This window comes from Scyliorhinus canicula, chromosome 4 (assembly GCF_902713615.1).
Source record: "Scyliorhinus canicula chromosome 4, sScyCan1.1, whole genome shotgun sequence".
In the NCBI taxonomy this organism is placed as follows: Eukaryota; Metazoa; Chordata; class Chondrichthyes; order Carcharhiniformes; family Scyliorhinidae; genus Scyliorhinus; species Scyliorhinus canicula.
In genome coordinates this window covers 158,971,421-158,987,226 of record NC_052149.1, presented here as the reverse complement: position 1 = coordinate 158,987,226, position 15,806 = coordinate 158,971,421, and positions in this window count along the sequence as shown.

The window sequence follows — 15,806 nt, the reverse complement described above, 5'->3', positions numbered from 1 at the left end:
TTTGTCACCAAAACATCCTCCTCAAAGAACACCACTGGCTAACAACTAACAAAATATTCACGCTGATGCAGAATGTCAAAAAATAAATCCACCACTCATCTGAAGTAACGCAATCCCAATTGGAGCATGTTCTACATTCTACAAACTGACGGCAATCCCACCACTGGATGGCGCACCTTCAGGCTGACTGCAAACATCATCAACTGCAACCTGGTAACTGACCCGAGTGGTGAGGTCCCAAGTTTCAACTTTCCACAGAAACTCTGGGCAACCCACAACCTCTGGCGGATGGTTCGAAGAAGATGTGGCCACTAAATCCAATAGAGAAACATGAGGAACAGCACAAATTGTGCCTGAACCATCCAAGTCAGACTATCGCACAAATGTTAAATATTTACCCCGAGAGATCCATTCCTGGTGGAACCACAACCATTTACATTGCGTCAGCTGAAACCGTTAAATTGATTATTAACCTCAACATCATTTGGCTTTCCCAGCCAAACAAAATATATATAATGAAAGCCCCCTGACCTCATGTGATGGGATGGCGGAAGAGGGTCTTGAGCTATGTTTAGAATGAGGATTGTTTGTTGCTGAGCAACAATCTCATGTTGCTTCTCGTAGGCCCAAAGATGGCAGGCATTGCAGACCATTCACAGCACAATGTAAGATCTGTCAAAAACATTCGATGAAAGCTCTAGCTCTAGCACCAGGTCTGGTGGATTAATGCTGAGAGATTTGTTATTTTGAAAGGTCAATTCCAACTCCAATGTTACCTGCTCATTTGCATGGCTGAAAAGTATATGCCTAAAGGATTCTGTTTCCAATATGTAAAGTGAGAACAAAGTCTTTCCAGCTTTCCCACACCACAAAATGAGCTCATGATCCCCTTTTTGCCATCCCATCACATGAGGTCAGGGGGCTTTCAATATATATATTTTGTTTGGCTGGGAAAGCAGTTATCATTTGATGTTGTTCCCAGGCCTTCGTTCTTGTCCTCTGCGAGTGGCCAAAGTTTGAGGTATGAGTGACAGGAACCTGCAGTGACTCATCTCTTTAACCTCTCTGCAGGGCCTTGTCTTGATGGCACGACCTAGATCAAGAGACTGCAGGCACACACCACGCGCTGCATTTCTCCAGGACTGCACACTGAGTTCTAATATGTTGGATTACAATGCCGTCCCAGTTAGCTGTTTCAAGATATTATCTCCTACTGTGCACTGAATCTCTAAGAAGCTTCAGAGGTGAGATCACTAATATTTGCTAACTATAGTGGAATCATAAAGCTGAAATTGAAGATTCTGATTTTCTAACTAATAGTAAAGGATTTTTTCCAGATGTCGGATTTGGGTATATTACTTTGTAATTTTGATGGTGGGGGGGGGTTCCAGTTTTAAATCTTTTAGTTAAAATACAAAATATAAAATCCTTTCTGATCAATTAACCTGTAACTTGTTTCAGGCTTTAATTTGCCTAATGCCTTCATGACGTGGTACATTAGATGACGAATCAGAGTTCTTCCAAATGATACTTCCCACAATCAGGCTCTTCTGTTGGAGTACAAGGACTGGGATGAAATCTTTGAGCAGCTGGTACATAGTGGCAAAGAAGAAGGTCGAATAACAGGTCACTTAGTCACCCTCAGGGAATAGTGTATGGTGTGCATGCGGAGCTAGGGAGACTCCCAATGAGGCGAAAGAACTGATTTTGATTCAAATATAAATGCACAACAATAACACGCACCTAAAAGGTGTCGTTCATGCAATGAATCATCCCAAGGCACAGTGCTGGGCTCTGAAATAGGACGAGATAGATGAGATGAGTAAACCACAGGCAAAAGAGTACATTTTTAAGGTAATTATGAAATTAATCCTCTAGAGGGGATGAGAAGGCATATGAGGCACGGAATTCATTCACCCTGACTTTTAGGTAGCTACCTCTGTAATTCGTGGTGTGCCCATGCCTGTTCAGATCGAGATGCATAGAGCATTTGTTTGCCCACTTCACCCGAGTGATTTCTGCGAAATTCGCAGCACCTCCAGCACTGGTCACCTCTTCCAAAGCTGCTGGTGAGATGTATACACCAGAGGCGGCTCTGGCACATTGCTGCAGACTACAGGGCACAATCAGCAAGGCAGGATGCCTCTCAACGATAAGCTGCAAAGCAAAAATTGCTGCAATGGATATTCTTGCAATTTGAACAGCACAACACACAGAGGAACCCTGAGCTCCAGATACCAGCCCTGGTGGCACTAATGGCACAGGTGGATAGGAAGAGATGGCACTGTGTTGCAGAGGTCCAGAAAACCCTCAAGCATTACCCTCAGAAAGAAAACAGATAGGCAGAGTCAGGATTGGAGAAACTGGCACTAGTAGCAATAGATGTTTAATGACTTCACACAGGTTGTCAATGTTAGTGAATGTATCTCTGGATTAGGGCAGCATGGTGGCACAGTGGTCAGCAGTGCTGCTTCACAGCACCAGCGACCCAAGTTCAATTCTGACCTTGGGTGACTATCTCTGGAGCTTGCATGTCCTGCCCGTGTCTTTGTGGGTTTCCTCTGGGGGCTCTGGTTAGGGTTAGGTGGATGGATCATGCTAAAATTGCCCCTCATTGTCCAGAGATGTGCAGGTTAGGTGGGGTTATGGGGAGAGGGCAAGGGAAGTGGGCCTAGGTAGGGTGCTCTTTCAGAGGGTCGGTGCAGGCTCAATGGCCGAATGGCCGCCTTCTGCGCTGTAGGGATTCTATAGACATCTTCTACCAACACACCACCAACCTAATACTCACCCAGCAGCATTCCCTGGCACTCTAGCCGAATATCCAGTTGCTCAAACCTACCCAACAATGCTGCCAGTCTCACACCCACTTCTTGCTGCATCCACATACCTCCAGCTATTCAGTTATGACAGGTGTTTCACCCGAATACAGCACTACCCAACCACTGACACTCTGCTCTGTCTCCCTCTTGGAGGATAAGATGGCAGACAAACAAAGGGAGCATAGCAGGGATGGTGGGGGAAAAAGATGCCTACATCTGCTCAGCTACGCAGCAGAGATGGCTCTCAGCATTATGAGGCTAGTTGCAGCAGGGCAATGTTCAGTGTCACTGAGAACATTGTGGATGATGGAAAATCCTACCCAATTTCCCCTTTCAAATCAAAGCTCATCTTCATTCCTGCTATCTGGCATGATGAGAAAGGTGTGAATGGTGTGATCATTGTTCCGATTTTATGAGGGACTGTTAACATTTTAAAATAAGTCCGAATACACTGTTTTAACCATTGGATCTATAACATTTCACTTATTTTTTATTGTATATGAAAATTTAGTCACCATTGACTCAAAAATATTGTTTATAACTATAATGTACTCACATTCACTTCCTACTTCCCCCAATAATTCTCTTATAACACATACAAATCTTAAAATTTATGTATCTGTGTAGGGAGCAGCCCTAAGTATGCCACAGACCTCTGGAGAATTCTCCTCAGCTTCAGCTATTCTCAGAGAGTTACCCTATCTTGACTGTGTCCTTTGTTCTGGTTACTTTTCCAATACTTTTAAGCAAATCTAGTGGTTATTTTCGTTTGCAATAAGGCATTATGAGGCCCACTGTAGATTGCCCCACTAATTTCAATCTAGGCAATTATCCAGCTTCTGTTCCTCACAAGATTCAAACCGAGATTAAGCCTCATTGCCTTCCACCAGTCAATGATGAACATTGTGTTTTAATCTGCTTACAGTGCAGGTCCGTCTGTTATGGACTTTCGTTAACTTTGCTCTGTGACCTGCAAACCACACAAGGTCCAAATTGCAAATCAAAAATCTCTCCCAGCAAACAGCCAAATAAATTGAAACCAGAGGGGCTTCCTCAGCTACCATCAAACCAACCTTTAAATTAATTATCCCTCATTTACAATTTCTTTTTTGATCTGATGAGGTAAATGTTTTTTTATACCCTTTCAGGACTCACTGAATGCTTTTAAAATAATTCAGCTTTAGTTCTCAGAAACAAAATATCTCTCTGTACAGCATTTAATTGAAAGCAGTGTCGACATGGGGAATGTTTGGGCCATTCTCACCAGCCCCGCCGATGGACAACCCCTTGCCATGGTTTCCCAGCGGTGGGATGTGGATTCAATGGGATATCCCACTGACAGCAACAAAACCAGGAAATCTCGCCACCGGCTAATGGTAGGTTGCTTCCCTCTGCCGAGAAAAATGCCACGGGGGCACATGGAAAATCTCCCCCATCATGTCCACAGTTCTGCAGCTAAGCAAGACCACATGCTGTCTTATCATCTTTCCTTTATAACTGATAACCTCCGAAGAAAAATGTCCCCAACCTTTTAAGTGTAAAAGAACTCTGAGCTGTTTTAATTGCATTTATCCCATTTCTACAGTTAAACTTTAAATCCTAAAACTAAACTTTATCTACCAATACACATGAACTAGATATTCACAACACCAAAGACTTGTTGCTTCTCCCGTTATCCCAATTTCACCACGCCAATCTTCCCCTTCTAGGTTCCTGCGTTCAGACACCCAAGAGATGCTGTCTGCACAGCCGGAGCAGCTCAAGGACGAAGCAAGAGAGCTGTGATAAAGAGACCTCATCACTGGTCCCAGCACTAATGCTCACCAGCTCAGGTGCAGGCACTGCACTCACCTTGGCGGCAGGTTTAGCTTTTAGTTTCAGAATATGGTGAATCACCAGGCATGAGTGAGCTGCGCAGCCAGGCCATGGATCAAGAACTATTTATTTGCCAGCTTATGTCCGGGTGAGGTGGCAGCAGGGTACTGAAGGAGAGGACGCAGATGAGGACCTTGATGGGGCGCCATGCTGGAGAAGACTGAGGGGCATGCAAATTTCTGGCCTACCAGGCATCCTCCACTGGCACAAGTGCAAAGGAGCTTGGAGGAGTCCAGCTCCAAGTTGGCAGTGGACATGGCAGAGGGCCTTACCTTTTGCAGTCCCAGCTCCATCACTCTGTCACCCCGTAGACATAGAGAGACAATCACTGCAGACTCCATTTCATATTGTGACTTTTAGCTGGGCAGATGGCCTACTCCTCTGTCATCCTTTGAGGGTGTGGCAACAGTATTTGACAATTAGACCAAAACACCCTCCAAGAACACTCCAGAGTACTTTAAGACACTTTCCAACAGGAAGAATTCCAATAAGTTTATTTACCTGCAATCTGGAGGCCTGATCCTTTAAATAACAATATTGCATTTTGCTGCTTCTTTTTTTCTTTGCTGTCGAAAGCAGGTATTGTCAGGACCTACATTGTCTAAATGTGTGATCCTTGCATCACATCAATTGGTTACACGGTGCAACAGAAAAATGGCAATTGAATGTGTTTTGGGCAGTCACATGCACCAAATACAAATGAAGAATGTCTCACACTCTTCCCCACAACAAGGTAATCATTCGGAGACGTTGAAATGCGATTGATTTTTTAAAAACCCAAATCAGTTATTTAATTGATGCCAGGACAGACGATGAGTTATTAGCTCAGCAAAATACACAGAAATGTGTAAGATCACAGCGACGGCATATTGGAGTGAAGGATGGGGTCATATTCACTTTCTTTTGATGCTCCATGTGGCATGTTGTTGCCCTTCTGAGAGAGGCAGACCACCTACACCACCCCCACCCCCAAAACCACTTCTCAGCTAACAGGTTTTTGTGCTGAGACATTCGCAATTGTTTTTGCCAGTTAGGTTTCTGTGTATCCAGGTGCTGTCAGTGTTAAAGCAAGTGACCTATGTCATAATATCCACTCATGTATATAATGAGATGCAGACAGGCAGTGATTGACACATAGGATGACCAGTAAGCATACAACACAGTACAGCCAATCACCAGACAGGACACTACCACTATAAAGCCAGAGTACACTAAGTTTCCCGCTCTCTCGGGACCCAGCTACTGAGACAGTCAGAGTCCACGAGCTAGCAAGTGCAAACACCATGCGGTAGCTAGTACGTCTGGTCAGGCTACTACAAGGTCACCAGTCAGATCAGTATATTGTTGACCCACAGCTGAATATGTATAGCAGTTCTATAGTTGAATAAAACAGTGTTGGATCTTCTCCAGTGTTAGACGTCTGTTTCTAACTTCCCTGCATCGCGTGTAGTCCACATCGAACCAGCCTGCCTAACACATCAACCTAATTCTTTTATTTTGCTCACTCTCTGCTATCACACATACACAGCTCTGCAGTATTGTACGGTAATCAAAATTCAGAAACATTTTTACTCAGGCTGCGTTCGAACCTGAAATGGTTGCGCTTCGTATTCAAACAAGGAGGCCCTAGCTGGGGCACAGATACTCATCCCTCCATAACTCACAAACATAAATTTGATTGTCACATTATAACTTTTTTTAATTGGCAGAATAACTAGTTTCATCCCGGTTACTTGTAACTTCATGGGAGAATGCCGATGATGAAAAATGAGCCACCAACAATAAGTACATCGGAGAGGAGGCCAATCTTTGGTCTTTCCTTTCAGTTGACATATTGTTCAATGCTCAGAGAGACATGAATACCTTGCCTCTACAGCTGTTGATGTATCCCCCACTGAGCTGACCACACTATACAATGAATGGCTAAACAGCACTCGGGTGCATACACAGCAAGCACCTTGCCAATCATCATCAGTGATTTAAGATTGACCTTGCCGCCGGGACGAATGTAATTGAAGTCTCAATACTCCCTCTGCAGTGTAATGAAGGAACTACAACCTGATCCAGGAATAAATGGATTAAGTTCATCTGAAATGTGACACTGACGGGAGGAAAATAAGTCTATCGGTTTGGAGTTCTGCTGGAAAAGAACAAGTTGGAGGAGGAAAACAGATTATCCTACACCTTAACACAGAGGAATCAGGAATAGTGTACATGAGGACATATTTGGAGCTACGGAGGAAGAAGGAGGAAAATTGAGAGCATTTTTTTTCTGTTCAGGTATTAATAGAGAAAACCAAGATGTCAAGAGATTAAAGGGTGGAGCTGAGAAAAAAAAATCTATCAGTTAATTTATACATATGAGGTATAGAGAGGATTAAACAAACAAAAGCTCATTCTGAATTCAGTTCCTCCTGTTTATTCTTTCGTTTGTTTTAAACCAAAAGTTGGAACTTTCATCTTGGTGCTGAAAAGATTCTCACAACATGCCAACATGCCATCGGATAGGGCAGGGGTGGGCAAACTACGGCCCGCGGGCCGCATGCGGCCCGCCAAAGGTATTTCTGCGGCCCACCAAGTCATTAAAAAAAAAAATTTTAAAAAAAAATTTTTTTTTTTTTAAATTTTTTAAAAAAAATTTTTTTTTTAAGGTTAATGGGTGGGGGGGCTGTTGGGTTACTTACTGGTATAGGGTGGATACGTTGACTTGAGTAGGGTGATCATTGCTCGGCACGTCGAGGGCCGAAGGGCCTGTTCTGTGCTGTTCTGTTCTATGTTCTATATGAGGCGCCCAGAATCATAACCGGGTGAAGTAATTATTTTACTTAATATACTATGCGGCCCTTTGTGAATTGTGAATTTCTGAATGTGGCCCTTGCACGGAAAAGTTTGCCCACCCCTGGGATAGGGTAATGCGACCTGTCTCAGTACTCCCTCTGCAGTAAAATTAAGGAACTACAACCTGATCCTCGCTACCCATCTTGGAGAGACATGGACAAAACGTTTTGTAGTATTAGGGTGTTCAGGAGTGTAAAGGTTAATGTGAGACTGGGAAAAAAGTACCGCTCACATTATGATGCAGAAAAAGTCCGGTGGGAGTATGAGAATGTAATAGAGAGTGGTAAAAGTCAGCATGAAGATGCCACTGAATCAGCACTGTGCTCTATATAGTTATGTGTTATTAATAAATATTGTTCAACACTACAAACCTCTCGGTCCATTCATAAGACAATATACAACCATTTAAAAGGTTTGGCAGGCTTTATTCTCCAGGACAGTTTGGTCACCTGCAGCCATCTTTTACCCTTTATTCATAAATCTCTGTTGTGATGCTGATGAACTTCGTCTGACCCCAACAGTCAGTGTATTTAAATCTGTGCTTTAACTGTGAGCTTAAAGCACCATAGTCCATTCCCCAGCCACTTCTGCTCTTTTTCTCAGTAAGCACTGGCTCTTTCCTCTAAATTAGGCATCCAAATTCTTTGATTTCTCTGTTTATCAAGATTACACTTCTACATCATACTATATAGGACAACTGCTTAAGACACAGCTTTTGTGTCTCTGATCTGTGCTCTGTTGCTTTAATTTTGAAGGACCTTTGATCAGCCGACAGCCACAATTCACTGCTGCAATTCCCCACTGAGCCTGTGACTGGTTCTACTAATCCTACTGGTTTTTCAGTTTCATTTACAGCATAGTTCCTGGCTGGAGAGTCACCCTCCTGGGATGAAGGCTATTTCTCAATCGCTTCTGGATCTTATAGTAATCTTCAGCTTCACCGCCACTTTTCCTGCTCCGGAAATGATTCTGTATGCCTCTCGTGTCTTCATTCCAGGACAAAGATCCATCAGTGCATCATTTGAAGTGCGATCCTTTAATAGCCCCTGGACCTCACTCACCTGCCATCCTTGTCTCTCATCTTGCACAACAGCTTATCGATGCTCCATGCCGACTCCACCCCAGCCATGTCAACTTTATCCCACCACCGGAGCTTTGACTTTAACTCTGGACTCTCCCCTGTTGTCTTTTATTTCTTATTCACAATCAGGTGGTCTGACTGGGATGGGAGGAGTGTGCAGTTTCCCTAGCCCTACTACTCCACAGGCCACACCATGGGGCAAAATTCTCCCCTACCCCGCGGGGCGGGGGTCCAGGTGTAGCGGAGTGGCGCCAACCACTCCGTAGTCGGGCCTCCTCAAAGGTGCGGAGGGGCTAGGCCCGCGCCGGAGTGGCTCCCGCTATGACTAGCTCCAACGGCCTTTGGCGCCACGCCGATCGGTGTCGGGGCTGGCCGAAAGGCGTTCGGCGGTCGGCATGAGTCCGCACATGCGCCGGAGCGTCAGCGGCCGCTGACATCACCACCAGCACATGCGCAGTGGAGGGAGGTCTCTTCCGCCTCTGCCATGGTGGACACCATGGCGGCGGTGGAAGAAAAAGAGTGCCCCCATGGCACAGGCCCGCCCGCCGATCGGTGGGCCCTGATCGCGGGCCAGCCCACCGTGGGGGCACCCTCCGGGATCCGATTGCCCCACGCCCCCCCCCAGGACCCCGGGGCCCGCTTGCGCCGCCTGCTCCCGCCGGCACAGAGGTGGTTTAAACCACGTCGGCGGGAGAGGCCTGACAGCGGCTGGACTTCGGCCCATCGCGGGCCGGAGAATCACTGCGGGGGGCCCGCCAACCGGCGGGGCGCGATTCCCGCCCCCGCCAATTCCCGGGTGGTGGAGAATTCCGGCCACGGGGAGTGGGGGTGGGGCTGGATTTACAAAGGCCCCGGGCGATTCCCCGACCCTGCGGGAGGGGGGGGGGGGGGGTCAGAAAATTCCGCCCCCTTTCTGAAACGGCATCTGGACTGGCCGGTACCAGCAATCTGCATGCTTGCTGCAGATGTGATATTGGACTGGATACAGCATCTGGTAGCATCAGGAATACGGGCATTACTGAGCCAAACTTTACAGCCTTAGTCTTGACATTCCATGGTTTGGAATTTCCATGCTGCAATATTGGCATTTTATGAGTAAAAGACCTTTTTTCATCAAACCAATGTCCTTTCTAATTTCCTGTTGTCGGGTTCTTTTCTTTTAGCATTAAGGAATTATTACAGACTATCCAGCTACTCAACTAGTGACTGTAACAATCCAAACTAACCCGCAGAAGTGAACATAAAGTTAGCTTAGCCAAGGAATATAGAGGTCGTTCCGTTCAAACATAGGATAAACATAGTTCAGAACGTATCCTGGTGCAGCAGTCTCATTAATCTATGTCCACTTAGAAGACAAAATTCAGTGGGATTGCATATTTCCTGCATCGCTATAGGTCAATAATAAATGAACAAGGCAAAAATAGGATTTCCTCTTATCCATGCTTCAGTTCAGTGCTATCTTGATGTTGCTGTATTTAATGGTTTCAGCCTTGGATAAGCCCTCTGAGGATAGATTGTGAGAACAGTGTTCACATTTATCACAGAAAATTGTAAACCCACAAAATAATGTTCTCTGCTAGTTCTGGTCACGATTGAATTTCCCAAGGGCTTTTGTGCAGCCTGGAATTTTGGAAAGAAAATTTTAAAGGGGATCTTCTCTCCTTTTTGAGTTCAGAGCATACAGTTATCTAGTCAAACTACAGGGTTAGTGTTACTTGAAAATGAAAATTGCTTATTGTCACGAGTAGGCTTCAATGAAGTTGCTGTGAAAAGCCCCTCGTCGCCACATTGCAGCTCCTGTCCAGGGAGGCTGGTACGGGAATCGAACCATGCTGCTGGCCTGCTTGGTTTGCTTTAAAAGCCAGCGATTTAGCCGAGTGAGCAATTGGCATTGTGGCATTTCACACTGAAGCAGGAGTAAGTGTGTTGAAGATTTTAACCCCATTTTTAATCAAATATATTTTAAAGTGCAACAGTGCTAAAATAGCAGGAACTGAATTGAATGTGAACAAAAAAGTTATATTAATATTTATCACATCCTTAGGACATTGCAAAGTATTAAACAACCAACAAATCACTGATGTGAACTGAAATTGTGACAGTCAATTGCACACCGCAAGCTTCCACAAACACAAATTATGATGAATAACCAAGTTAATGGGTTCTTTGATGCATGGTTTTTAGGAAGGAAGGTGACACTGAACACCCTCTCCAAACTGTGATGCAGAATTGTTTACATTCATCCAAACAAGCAGGCAGAATTACAAATTAAGCTGGCAATAAAAGGTGGTGCTGCCAATGCTGCACTCCATCAGCTGTTGCAGTCTCAGTTTGGATTATTTACTTGAATCCTGGAGTGGGGCTTGAAAGGGAATCTTTTCACTGAGGAGGAAAGAGCATTACCAATGAGACAGGAATTGTTGCTCTGTAATGCCTGTCTCGTTGGTAATGTCACTGGATAATCGTAATATTTTTGGACCATCACCTAATCGAAGAGAGAAACAAACATCCAAAATCCAAAAGTTATCATAAGGGCATCGGGTACGGGGGACAAACAAAGAATAGTTGGTATCTTCCAAAGAATCAGGAATGCCAAATTCAGCGGAAACAAGGTGACTCCCATAGAATCGAACATTGTTTTCTAAATTGAGGCTCACAGACCTCCTTTGATCATAAGGAGGAAGAAAATGAATTGCCTTTTCATAGCATCATTCACAACCTCAGCTAATCCTCAAGCAATGAAGTAATTTTAAAAAGTCGTCACTGTTATAATGTAGTAAATGGCTCTATTTACAAGAAGCCAGGAAATTCTCCAGACAAACTCGAAGAGGGCAAAGGAAAGGCTTGTTTCAATTTTTCAATAGCTTTGTGATCAATGCAAACAGTTGGGACTTGAGGACGTGGATCATAGAATCCCTACCATGCAGAGGAAGGCCATTCAGCCCTTCAAGTCTGCACCGACCCTCTGAACGAGCACCCTATTTTGGCCCACCCCTTGCCCTTTCCCCGCAACCACACCTGACCTGCACATCTTTGGATGCAGCATTGCACAAAAGTTCAATGTCCTCAAACGAGTTGTCAAGGTCACTGAATGTATCTTCAAATATATATTCCACAATGTTAACCTGAGACATTCCTCAATGCACCAAACTCCCTATCACTCACTCACCAAAACTCTGTATCAATCAGACCTAATATTTATAGCTTCACTTCACCCTCAAATAATTAGCACTGCTGCAAATCTGACAGCCACACCTAACAGTTTACACACACTGCAAGCTATTCAACCATGGTAGACCCATCATCCAACCAGATTGTATCACACTCACTGACACAAAGTGGCACACAACTGGAGGCAGCAAGAGCTAAATAGGGGCTTATGCAGAACTGCATATCATGATCCACATGGAGGAAATTATGTTTTCCCCATCGCTGGCGCGGCCATACTTGAGGGCATGACTAACAGCATGGATTAAACAAATATAAAGTGATAGTACAGTCATATCTAATCTTCCTTCTCACGCCATCATCACACAGTTTATTTGGATTTTCAAGCGACACAAGGTGTAAATGCATATCTTGTTTGTGGCTCCTTTCTCTGGTCAGAAACCTTACCCTTGTACTTTTCTCACTTTAAATACCCAATAATTGCAACCTAGAACCATAAAATCAGATAAACGTGATGGTGAAGAAAGCGGCTATTCAGCCATTCATGTCTGCACCAGCCAAAAAAGAGGGGAAACAAAACAGCCGCTCATTTTAATCCCATTTTCCAGCACCTGGTCCATAGCCTTGCCGGTTACAGCACTTCAGATGCAGATCCAGGTACCTTTTAAATTGATTAAATATTTCAGCCTCAACCACTAGCTTAGGCAGTGAATTCCAGTTGCCCGCCACCCTCTGGGTGAAAAATATTTTCTGATGTCCCCTCTAATCCTTCCAGCAATCGCCTTCAATCTATGTCCCCTGGTAATTGACCCCTCAGCCAAGAGAAACAAGCCGTTCCTATGTACTCTGCCTAGATCCCTCATAATTATGTACATGATCTGGTCAGCCTGTGATGGAAAAGCAAATACTTGGCAGCACGGTGACACTGTGGTTAGCACTGCTGCCTCACAGCGGCAGAAACCCAGGTTCAATTCCGGCATCGGGTGACTGCGTCGAGTTTCCTCTTTCTTCCCACATCTGCGTGGGCTTCCTCCGGATGCTCTAGTTTCCTCCCATAGTCCAAAGATGTGCAGGTTAGGTAGATTGGTCTTGCTACATTGCCCCTTATCGTCCAAAGATGGTTAGGTTAAGGAGTTATTGGGATAGGATAATAATAATCTTTATTAGTGTCACAGGTAGGCTTACATTAACAGTGCAATGAGTTACTGTGAAAATTCCCTAGTCGCCACACTACGGTGCCTGTTTGGGAACATGTTTCAGAACCTGTGGGAGGAAACCGGAGCATCCCGAGGAAACCCACGCAGACACGTGCGGATGGGGAAGTGGGCTTGGGTAAAGTGCTCTTTCAGAGGGCTGGTGCAGGCTTGATGGGCTGAATGGCCTCCTTCTGTACTGCAGGGATTCTATGACTCTAACTGGAAAGGGAAGAAAACAATGATGATGAATAAAAACATCATTCGTTTTCAAACGTGTTGCCAACAGTTCAGATACTGGCACTGCACATATGTTAGGGGATAGTTTGGAGGTGAAATTATACATGGTGTGTCACTGGGCTTGAGTGGCCGGTAGCCAGAGCACAGGAGGAGGTATAAAACTAGAACAGGTGGCAGCTCCCCAGAGGGGGAGGTGACACATGGGTTGTATTACGGAGGACTCAGATCAGGAGCACACTGCAGAAGACACCCGGCAGCATTAGGAAGGAAATGCTTGGCACATCGCAGAGCTGCCAGAAAGCATCCATGCAATATGGTGGAGTATGTAAGAGTCGGGTAATCCTGTGCTTGGATTTACACAGGTCTTGGAGTCTATCCTTTCCAGCAGGGAAGCCATGGCCTTCTCCATTAGCACCCTGACAACTCAACCATGGTGGAGCAGCTGATGGCAGGTGTCTCAGCTTCCATTGCTGCACAAGCAGAAGGCTCTCTTATGTCGTGAGTGCTGAGTAAGCTTGCTGCCATGCGTTCTCAGACTACTGTCGTTATGGCTGTGGAAGTGCGCAAAATAAATTGCACAGCAGTCTGGCAACCTGTCCTCGTACAGATTACTAGCATCGCTGAGTGCCACCCATGAGGGGAGTGGCAGAGAGCCCATGGAGCACCCGCCTGAAGATCTCTCTCTCAGAATGGCAGCATTTGCCCTCCCAACACTTCTACTCCGCCGGTGCTTCTGCGGTTGCTTGTCAGCCAACCAGGCCAGATTTCTGCCGTTCATGCCAAAATGATACAGTTTGAAGATTTATACCCCGAGTTGCACGGAATCCAACACCTTCTGCAGTCTCCTCCACTGAAAGTCAACAGCCTCCACCAGTCATGCCACAGCCTCTGAGGCTGCAACACATATGAGCACCAGGACAGACAGGGACCCACCAAAGACAGACGCTGGATGATTTGGTAACACTTGCAGAACGTGGTTTTTAAATTTGATTTGCGAGGTTTCTTTTGCGCTGGCTTTTATTTTTTTGCGGCCAAACAGCCACTGTGATTAACAACAGCAGAGGTTATGTAAGGTGTGGGATTTGGCAAATGGGGAATTCAGATATTAATTAGAATCACAGTTGGATAATCATGGACAGCACGGCCAAAAGGAGCTGTTCAGATCACACTTCAGGACTTCAGATTATGTTAAATCAAGGGGCCAACCACCTGCTCGGGCGGATGTATAAGATTCCATGGCGCTTTTTTACCTGATTCAGGGAATTATATTCAGTGAACTGGCTAAATGGTTATCCCAAGATCACAAAATAAGAACAGATGATCTTGTCATTTTTACATTGCTATATGTGGGAGCTTGCTGTGCACAAATTGGTTGCCATGATTCCTGCATGACAACAGCGACTACAATTCAAAAGTAATTTGTTGCATGTGAAGTGCTCTGAGACAGCAAGTGGTTATGCTCCTCCTCCTGCACTCCAACTGCTTGTCCTACCGCTGGTGTTATGGTTTCTCCCCTTATGATGGCAAGGTTGTTCAATGACTAGCTCCCACAAGAGAGAATCTAACCATCTCCCCTTGACATTGAACATCATTACCAGGGCTAAATACCCCACCATCAACATACTGAACATCACCATGGACCAGCCACGTAAATACTCTGTGTAAAACAAACTATTCAAAAGCTGGGAATTCAGCAGTGACTAACTCAACTCATGATTTCCCAGTCTATCCACCATCTATAAGTTAGGAGTGTGATTGAGTGCTCTCTCCAATTGTCTGGTTGAGTACAGCTCCAAAATCATTCAAGAAGCTCAACATAATCCAGGACAAAACAGTCAGTGTGACGGGTTGATTCATTCTTGGAGGTGCAGTTTTTTAAAATTTAGATTACCCAATTATTTTTTCCAATTAAGGGGCAATTTAGCATGGCTAATCCACCTACACTGCACATTTTTTTGAGTTGTGGGGGCGAAACCCACGCAGACACGGGGAGAATGTGCAAACTCCACATGGACAGTGACCCAGAATCGAACCTGGGACCTCAGCGCCGTGAAGCGGTTGTGCTAACCACTAGGCCACTGTGCTGCCCGGAGATGCAGTCTTTGAGGGCTATCAAACCATCACTCTACCTGCTATTAAAATAGATCGCAATGTAATATTAGTTGTTAAGAATCGGGGAAAAGTAAGATTTAAAAATTTAAATTGGGATTAAAGAAAATAGAACAGGGAAATGGCCAAAGAGATGTTGTGATGTGAATTTGCATATCAGTCCAAAAAACAAGTGGTTACCTAGGTGACTAGAGGAAAACAATGAGGGTGTAGTAAAGGTAACTTCAAAATGGAGAGATAAGGAAATTGGCTCATTTATGCAAAAAACAACTTCACTGGGTGGATAACATCAAAGGAGAAAAACGGAGTATCCATACACAATGACTGGGGAAAGAAAGGAGTCAGAGACAAACACAGACACAGCTACCATCAGCCACGGCAGCTTCAGAAACAGTCTTCCGAAGATATTGGTAGACAGGCAGGCGGTTAAGATTATAACTCGAACCGAGCAGATTTCCCCTTCGCTGAAACTGAACGCCGTCC